Source organism: Chenopodium album, chromosome 24, assembly GCF_948465745.1.
Source record: "Chenopodium album chromosome 24, dcCheAlbu1.1, whole genome shotgun sequence".
NCBI classification, from domain to species: Eukaryota; Viridiplantae; Streptophyta; class Magnoliopsida; order Caryophyllales; family Amaranthaceae; genus Chenopodium; species Chenopodium album.
In genome coordinates, this window is record NC_137857.1 from 2,558,696 (window position 1) to 2,567,102 (window position 8,407).

An 8,407-nucleotide genomic window follows, 5' to 3' on the forward strand; every position below is an offset into this window, starting at 1 on the left:
GGAACCATCCAATATGCCCTTAAACGGTCATTTACCTGTTCACAACTTATAGTAATTTCGTAAACTCAAGCCTACCACGAACGTTTATGGCAACACATAATGATTATGTATGGTTTTAAACGGAATTATATAACCCCGAGATGTATCCGTTAGGGTCTCAAGGATTTTTGCCACCAGGTTCTGAAACCTCAAATTTTCCTAAAAAAGCGTGGATTATAGCCTTCAATTTTGTTATTTTTTGACCTTTTTTTCGCCCGAAAATAAAAATTGCCGATATGTTTGCCATGATCCCTAATATCCTCCGGGAGTCAAATTGGGTCAGTGGAACCATCTAATACACCCTTAAACGGTCATTTTACCCGTTCACAACTTGTAATAATTTCATAAACTCAAGCCTAACATGTATATTTATGACAACATATAATGATCATATATGGTTTCATTGGCATTATATGACCCCGAGATATATCCTCTAGGGTCTCAACACTTTTCGCTACCGGGCCCCGAAATCTCAAAATTTTCTTAAAAAACGTGGATTATAGACTGAACATAGATTTTTTGTTTTCTTAAATGGATATGATGCAATATTTGTGAAACTTTTTTAAAAGGCAAGTGGTGTAATAATTTAAAGGAAAAATACACTTTAATGATCCCAACTATGGGCGATTTACCTACAATAATCCCAACTAACGTTTATTCTACAATAATCCCAACTATGAGGTCAGTTTTCCTCCAGCAGTCCCAAACCGGTCAACAAAAGTCAACAACCTATTATTGTAGGTTGTTTGACACGTGTCAGCGTGTGAGTGGTTCCAAAAAAAATAAAAAAATAAAAAAAAAAAAAAAAACCAAAATAATAAATCTTGCAGCCAACCCAAACCACCACCTCCACCTCCTGCCGCCCAACCACCACCTCTACCTCCTGCCGCCCAACCCTAAAGCACCACCTTCTTCAGCCACCCAAGCCGGAAACTACTCTCACGACTAGCCGCACCCCCGAAACCGGCCAAAAAACTTAGATCGCACCAGCAGTGCCCGTGAAACCGCCAGCAGCCCCCCCCCCCATGAAACCACCACTAGCCGCACCTCCGAAACCCTTGCCCGTGAAACCACCAGCAGCCCCCCGTGAAACCACCACCAGCCGCACCCCGAAACCCTTGCCCGTGAAACCACCAGCAGCCCCATATTCCCCAAATTCGTCAAATTCGTCAACCACCACCATCGAGATTAATGCTTGAGAAATCCCCCAAATTCGTCTGAAATCGGAAGGATCAAGAGACGAGCAATTAGGGGTTGGTGTGGGGTGGATCGTGGCTGGTGGTTTTGGGGGTTGGGAGGGTCGTTGGTAGGGTGGGTCTGCGATTTTGGGTGACTGGTGGTTTTTGAGGTTGGAGGAGGAAGAAGGAAGGGGAGCGGCAGGCCGGCGGTGTGAGGCTGCGATTGGTCGGAAGAGGCAGGCGATGGTGGGCGGCGGCGGAGCTGCGGTGTTGGGAGAAGAATTAGGGTGGAGCTGCCATGTTTCGTGGTGGGTGTAAGGTGGTTGAAGGGAGGAGGGGTGGCTGGGATTAATTTTGATATTTATTTTTATTTTTATTTTTGTAAAATTTGTTGACATGTGGCGTTTAAAAAAGAAAAAAAAAAGTTTACCATTTTAGCAGGTAACTGGTTTTTGGGACTATTGGAGGAAAACTGGGTGCATAGTTAGGATTATTGTAGAATAATCGTTTGTTGGGACTATTGTAGGTAAATCGCCAATAGTTGGGATTATTAAAGTGTATTTTTCCTAATTTAAAAACGTAGAAAGTAATAAAGATTAAAAAATATTACAGTAAAAAAAAAAAAAAAAAAAAAAAAAAAAAAAAAAAAAGGCAAAATAAATACCCTGGTTCCTGATGTTGTACGAAAATGAGAAAGCATTATTTGTTTGTGCATCAGTGATAACCCAGAAGAAGAAGAGAAGAAGCAAGAAACCCTTGCTGATATTTGACTCCTCCCTACCAAATCCAATCTCATCCCTCATTTACCCACCATACCCCCTTTCTCCCATCTTCAAGGTCAGTTCTTTTTCTCTATTCTCATCCCAATTCTCTCTTTCCCCTTCTCGTTTCTTCTTGTTCTTGGATCTGCTCTAATTTCATGGTGATTCTTTTAATTTGGGTATTTATGGGTTCTTTAAATTCAAGAATTGAATTTTGTTTGTTTAATTTATGTCATAAATTCATGGGGTTTTGTTAGAATTTATTCCATGTTTCAATTTCAATTCATTTTTTATTCTTGTTACTTCAATTTTAATAAATTCTGTAGCTTTTATAAGCTGTATAATAAGCAATTCTTGTTTGGGTAATTGAGTGTTTTAAATTATTCATTTGGTTATTAATCTTATTATGCCTAGCTTGTTACTCCACTTGTTGATTGATTTTGAGTTGCGGATAAAAGATGAGGTGGATTAGGTGAATTGACCTTTTGTCTGATTAGTAGCTTAATCATATATAGGAATTCAAGTTTGCAGCTTTTGAAGATTGTTAGTGGAAGACGTAGTGATTGTCGGTATTTCGCACCTTTTCGATAGTTTTCTTGGTTGGATGGCTGTAGATTTTAGCAATTAATATTCAGTTGTGTGTGAATATTAGACATATGGAATGTGTATTGGCTCACTGATTGCATTTGTGGTGGAATTTGTGGCTTTTTTTTTTTTTTTTTTTGTGGGTTTGAAGCAGGAAGTTGTGGCTTAACTTTCTGGTATTTGATAAAGATTCTGATTTGGCAGTATTTGGAGTTTCGGCGATTCTCCTTTTGGTTTGCTTGTATTTACACTTACTATTTAGGGTTGTTTGACTATCCGAGAATAGTAATGATTTGCAATTGGATTTTCCATAACACACCTACTTTAATTGAATGGCAGGGAGAACTTGGGAATTAATTATCTATTATGAAGAGTAATTTCATGGTAGGGGTTTTGAAATCATCTTTGAGGGAGTAGAACAATAGCACTGATGACGATATTATTGTATTTTACTTTGCACAAGAATATTCTTTGACGTACTAGTTAAGTGAATACAACTTTCTGTTTTATAAATAGCTAAGAAGTTGCATGGTTTGTTTTGGCATTTTTTTTCTCTCTCTCTCTCTATTCTCTTGTTGCAACTGAAAACTCAAAATTATATGCATGATCATGTATTCGTGTGTGTACTGGATGACGATGATTTTATTACCTCTCCACACCAATCTTCAACATGTCTCATGAGGCTCTCTTTTTCGTAGTTGTGTGTGGATGCATGTAATGAACTGACTTAGGGGAGGGTATAATGGGTAGTTTAGTATGTTAGTAATTCTCAAATGTAATATGGGCAATATGGGAAGTCTAGTATTATTAGGTTAGTAGTTGTTAGCCTTAGTATAAATAGGGAAAGGAGAGAAAGAAGAGGTAGGCAGAATTTTGGAGTAGTTTCTTAGGAGAGTTGTGACCTAAAGTCACTATTGGAGCTTTGTAGGCTAAACCTACTACTATCGCTGTAAAACCATTAATTTGTTTAATCAAATTTCTGAGTTTTATCCTTCGTTAAACTGTTATTACACCGAGTAATTTCAGTTCATTACACTTGGTATCATTTCAGTTCATTACAATGCATGATCTTATCTTTTGGGATTGGATTGGGATGTGGGCTTGTTTAAAATGAATGTGCTCTTAATTGTTGAATTTTTGAGTTTTATCTTTGAAATACTTGATTCATAAACCATCTATTGATTGAATACTTTGACGTATTTTATGTCACTTATTGGTCTATTTTAAACAGAGGTAAAATATTTTGGCAAATAACTTTCAGCGACTTTGGAAATAGACAGATGGGAACAATTTGATTTCATGTATATTTGGTGTTTCTATATAAATGTCATCAGTCTATTGAGATGCAAGAAGAAGAGATTAACAATTTTCTTTTTCGGAAAATTGTAGTGCCTATGATGTTACCTCATGGCTTTTTATTTATCTGCTTTTTTAATTGCAAATTATTTTTTCTTATTGATTTTGCATGTATGTGGTTAAGATTCTATTCATGTTACTCATTCTTGTGTATGACAATCAGCTATATGAGATTCTCTTCTTTCCTAGGTTTGGAAAATTGTGTTTCAGGTATCATTTACAAATGCCCTCTATTGAGTTGGTTCATCTTCTCTTTCACAGTATCTTTTGTTTAGTTAGGTGAATTTTTGTTGTCATAGTTGGCTTTATTAAAAGCTGAGAGTTGCAGTGGAATGATTTTGCGATATTCTAAATATTCAAAGCATTCTCTTCTGACCTAGGATTATAAGTGTGTTTCTGGGGCATGGTGTTGCTCACCTCACTTTTTTACACCACACTTATTCTTCTTGTCTAAGGTTTCTTCTTTCTCTTTAACTTTATTAGAAGTCTAGAGCTGGAATTTGTGGAGCTTTTGACAAAGAAATAATACTCCAACTTTGCAGGATGTTACAACAGTGTCTAGTTTTAGTTTCTATTTTTTTCGTAAGTCACATAGGATTGTATATAAACATTAGTTCTTCTCATCGTCGATAGTTATGTTTCTTATGTAAGTCCAAGGTTTTTTGGATACCTAAAGATTTTTAATTGAAAGACCCCATCGGAGACTTACTATATTCTTTATTTTCTTGTTCATCTGTAACACAGTATCATAAATCTTTCTCCACTGCTATTCCCACTTTTTGCATTGTCCAAACCATGGCAACCTCTTTCCTCGAGCTCACATGAATAATTGATTTTGTTTCTCCAATTTACTTATTTGTAGGCTTTTATCTGAAGCTCCCTCCCCCAACTTGCAGTAGTGATACATCCTCTATGGATTAATACCAGCCAATATGTATCTTGCACTGGCCTGTGGAGTAATTTTGATGAACATCTCGCCTTTCTCGGTCATAATTCTATATTTCTCTTTGATTTCTGAATTTAGGAAATTTGTGAATTATATCCTTGGTAGATGAATGGAGGTTGGGTCTTGGGTTTTTTAGAGATTAACACCATATTTACCAATTTGATTTATTATTAAGAGGTTTGTAGTTTCATGCAAACAGTAGTTATTGTGTAACACATTGGATAGTTTTAGAGGCATAAGATCAATTTTAGTGTCATTTATGTTGCTGATATAGAGAGCTTATCTGGAGTGTTGTATCATACTTCTATGCTAGTGTCAAGGTTACTGATAACCAGAAGGTCCTTTACTAGTAAACACCCTTCTCTAGCTTCATACAATTTTCAGTTTACCAATTTACCATCTGCTTGATGGTTTTCCGCTAACAGTCAGCCTTTGTAAGTTTGGGAAACCACACTAATAATCAGGAATCTAGGATGTGTTGAATTTGAGGTGCTCTGAGCCTATGATTGTATGACCTATGATTGATTAGTCAAAAGAAATTCCAACTATATATCGACTTTAAGGGTCTTAATCCCCATAGTAGCCTCTAAGGTAACCTAAGTTTGTAATAATTGGTGGATCATACATGACTCTAGACCATTTTGGATACCAATAGTAGCCTCTAAGGTAACCTAAGTTTGTAATAATTGGTGGATCATACATGACTAGACCATTATGAATACCAAAGCCTCAAGGGTGTACCTAGGCGACTAGCTGAAAGTATAGGTAAATGCTACAAGAGGCCATTGACAACAATTTAAAGACAAGTACAAGATGCACATCTCTTGTTCTTACACTGCTTCAATTGATTGTTTGGCCATGAAGCAATGGCAATTCACATCCCTAACTCTTCCACACACTTGTAGACTTTTAGCCCAGATTGCTTGAGGCAACCCATCTTGCATAAGCTTTTAGATTTTTTGATTGCAATGTGCCATTCATGGTTGCACTACTATTTGCACGGGGAAGAAGTTAAGTTTAGTCTGGATAGTTAGTCAAACTCCAAAACAGATTTGATCAGTAGTTCCAGGGTATGTCTTAGATTTTGTTACATTAGCTCTATCAAGACATAGGGTGGATTCGTAGATCAGTTGATGTATGACATTCCTATTATACAGATGATATATATATAATTAAAGAGAAGTCATTGATGACCAAGAAAACACTGGGTGAGGATATGACATTTGAAGACTGAACTATATGGGAACTATTCTTTGCAGCCTGTTAATGACATTGTCCTTTTGTTATTTGCATTTAGAAGGTCGTGTTGTTTTCATAAAAGTTATCTCTGTTATCTGAATTGCCTATCTTAACCTGTGAACATATTTTCTCTTATAGCAAATGGCTAGTAGCTACTTTATTTTTGAGTGTTATGTAGTGAATTTTTTTTCCTGGTATGGAGATACTTTGTACATGCTATCTTGGTGCTCCTGCCATTTACTTAATCTTTGTTGTATAGATAGTAATGATACTTTACTACATAGATTTCTCTCCCTGCTCTGTTACATGTAATGTTTCTTTTATTGAAGATGTGACTTTGTCTGCTACGTAAATTCTTAAAACCGCTTTTCTCCTATGCCAATTTCTACGTCTTATGAGTTAAATCTGCTTTGTTTGCGCTTCACAGATCCTTTGAGAATTTAAGATCAACAAAATGGAGCTGAAGGGTGTGAAAGATGCATTTGACCATGTTACAAAAAAACAAAAGATGTGCTCCTCCAAATGCCATGAAGCAGTAGAACAGATAGGCCAGGAAATTGAGCAGGCTTTAATTAAACTACAATCAGCTGATGCTAGTACTTCATACCCAGATCATAAAGCCATAATTGCTGATCTCAAGACCAAGTTGAAGGAGATTGCTCAACGCACCCAACTAGAATCCAGCCAAAAAGAGCTGAATGGACCATTAAGCAAGTACCCAAAGCAGCTCGAAAAATCTTTCAACCCTGATATATCTAAAGCATACAGAAACATTGATTTCAATAACCACACAGTTAATCAGATCATAGCCAGTCATCTGTACAGGGAAGGCCTATTTGAAGTGGGAGACTGCTTTGCCAATGAAGCCGGGGAGCATGAAGCAACTGCCTTAAAATCTCCTTTTATTGAGATGTATAATATCCAACAAGCCATGAAGTCCCATAATCTGGAACCAGCCCTAAAATGGGCATCTGCTAACCGCGAGATACTCAAGCAAAATGGATCAGATCTCGAGCTTAAACTTCATAGGCTACAGTATGTTGAAATTCTGCAGAATCAGGGTAGAGATGATGCCCTAAAATATGCTAGAACTTTTCTATCTCCTTTCGCTTCCTCCCATATGGCTGAAATCCAGAAGCTGATGGCATGTCTTTTATGGGCTGGTAAACTCGACTCCTCCCCCTATTCTGATCTTCTTGCTCCTATCAACTGGGAAAAGTTGAGTGAAGAATTTACAAGGCAGTTCTGTAATCTCCTGGGACAATCTTTTGAGAGTCCATTGAGTGTGAGTATAGCAGCTGGAGTTCAAGGGCTTCCTACCCTTCTTAAATTGATGAATGTGATGACAAGTAAGAAACAGGAATGGCAATCTATGAAGCAGCTCCCTGTTCCGATTGAGTTAGATAAAGAATTTCAATTCCACACTATATTTGTGTGCCCTGTAACTCGGGATCAAGCAACCGAGGAGAACCCGCCAATGCTGATGTCTTGTGGGCATGTTCTTTGCAAGCAATCAATAACAAAACTCTCAAAGAGCAGTACTAAGACCTTCAAGTGCCCTTATTGCCCAGCTGAGATTGAGGCTACGCTTTGTAAACGGTTATATTTCTGATGTTGATGAACAAGTATTGCTGTACTTTTTAGGTTCACAATTTCTCACTTTTCCTTTCTCACATGAACATAAGAAGTTGCTGTTGTATCTTGTGTTTGTTATTGTGCAGGTTATATCTTTCTTGGGTGGTAGTTTCCCTGCGAAACTCCCTTTGTGGATCTTTATGTTTGTGTTATTGGTGTGATGTCGCCAATTGTATATATACATTCTTTCTATTACTTGATGGTGCTTTGTTTAGTCTCTAGAATGTTAAAACTAATTCTTCTGTCCGTCTTGTTTATACTTTTTCTGCTGCTGTTATGGGTAATTTACAACCGTGCTCACTTTCATGGCTAATATGACAACCCCTACCATCTTCCTCTATACGACTATGCTCCATGTGAGCTAGATATCCTCGTAAAGCAAAAGGTCTTTTGTCATCGATCTTACTAGTTATGGTCTCCTAAATGTAAGCAATGACATGCTTTCTGAAGCTCTTATTGTCAGTAAAACCTATTTTTGCTTCAGCAGTTGGTGCTAAAAAACTATCAGGTGAGATTATGTCTTGGTTGTAAATCTTTTCTTTTGATAGGTTTTCTGCCTTTGTACCTAGAACCATGATGCTCCAGGGTTCCAAGCCATCAGGTGGGCGCGAGTGTTGCACACACCATTAGTGTCCTCTGTCGGCCTTTTTCTCACTCAAAAGTATAAT

General features: G+C 37.3%; 1 pseudogene across 2 annotated transcripts; it reads left to right on the forward strand.

Annotated features, from left to right (window-relative positions):
* Window positions 1–1,899: 1,899 nt before the first annotated feature.
* LOC145611594 (protein RMD5 homolog pseudogene) lies at window positions 1,900–7,975 on the forward strand (annotated as a pseudogene). Of its 2 annotated transcripts, none has more exons than XR_014106412.1 (2): window positions 1,900–2,054; window positions 6,532–7,975. The product of XR_014106412.1 is annotated as a protein RMD5 homolog pseudogene, transcript variant X1 (transcript). The 2 variants fall into 2 exon arrangements; XR_014106413.1 differs by lacking the exon at window positions 1,900–2,054 and adding an exon at window positions 4,885–4,905.
* The last annotated feature ends 432 nt before the right edge of the window (window positions 7,976–8,407 follow it).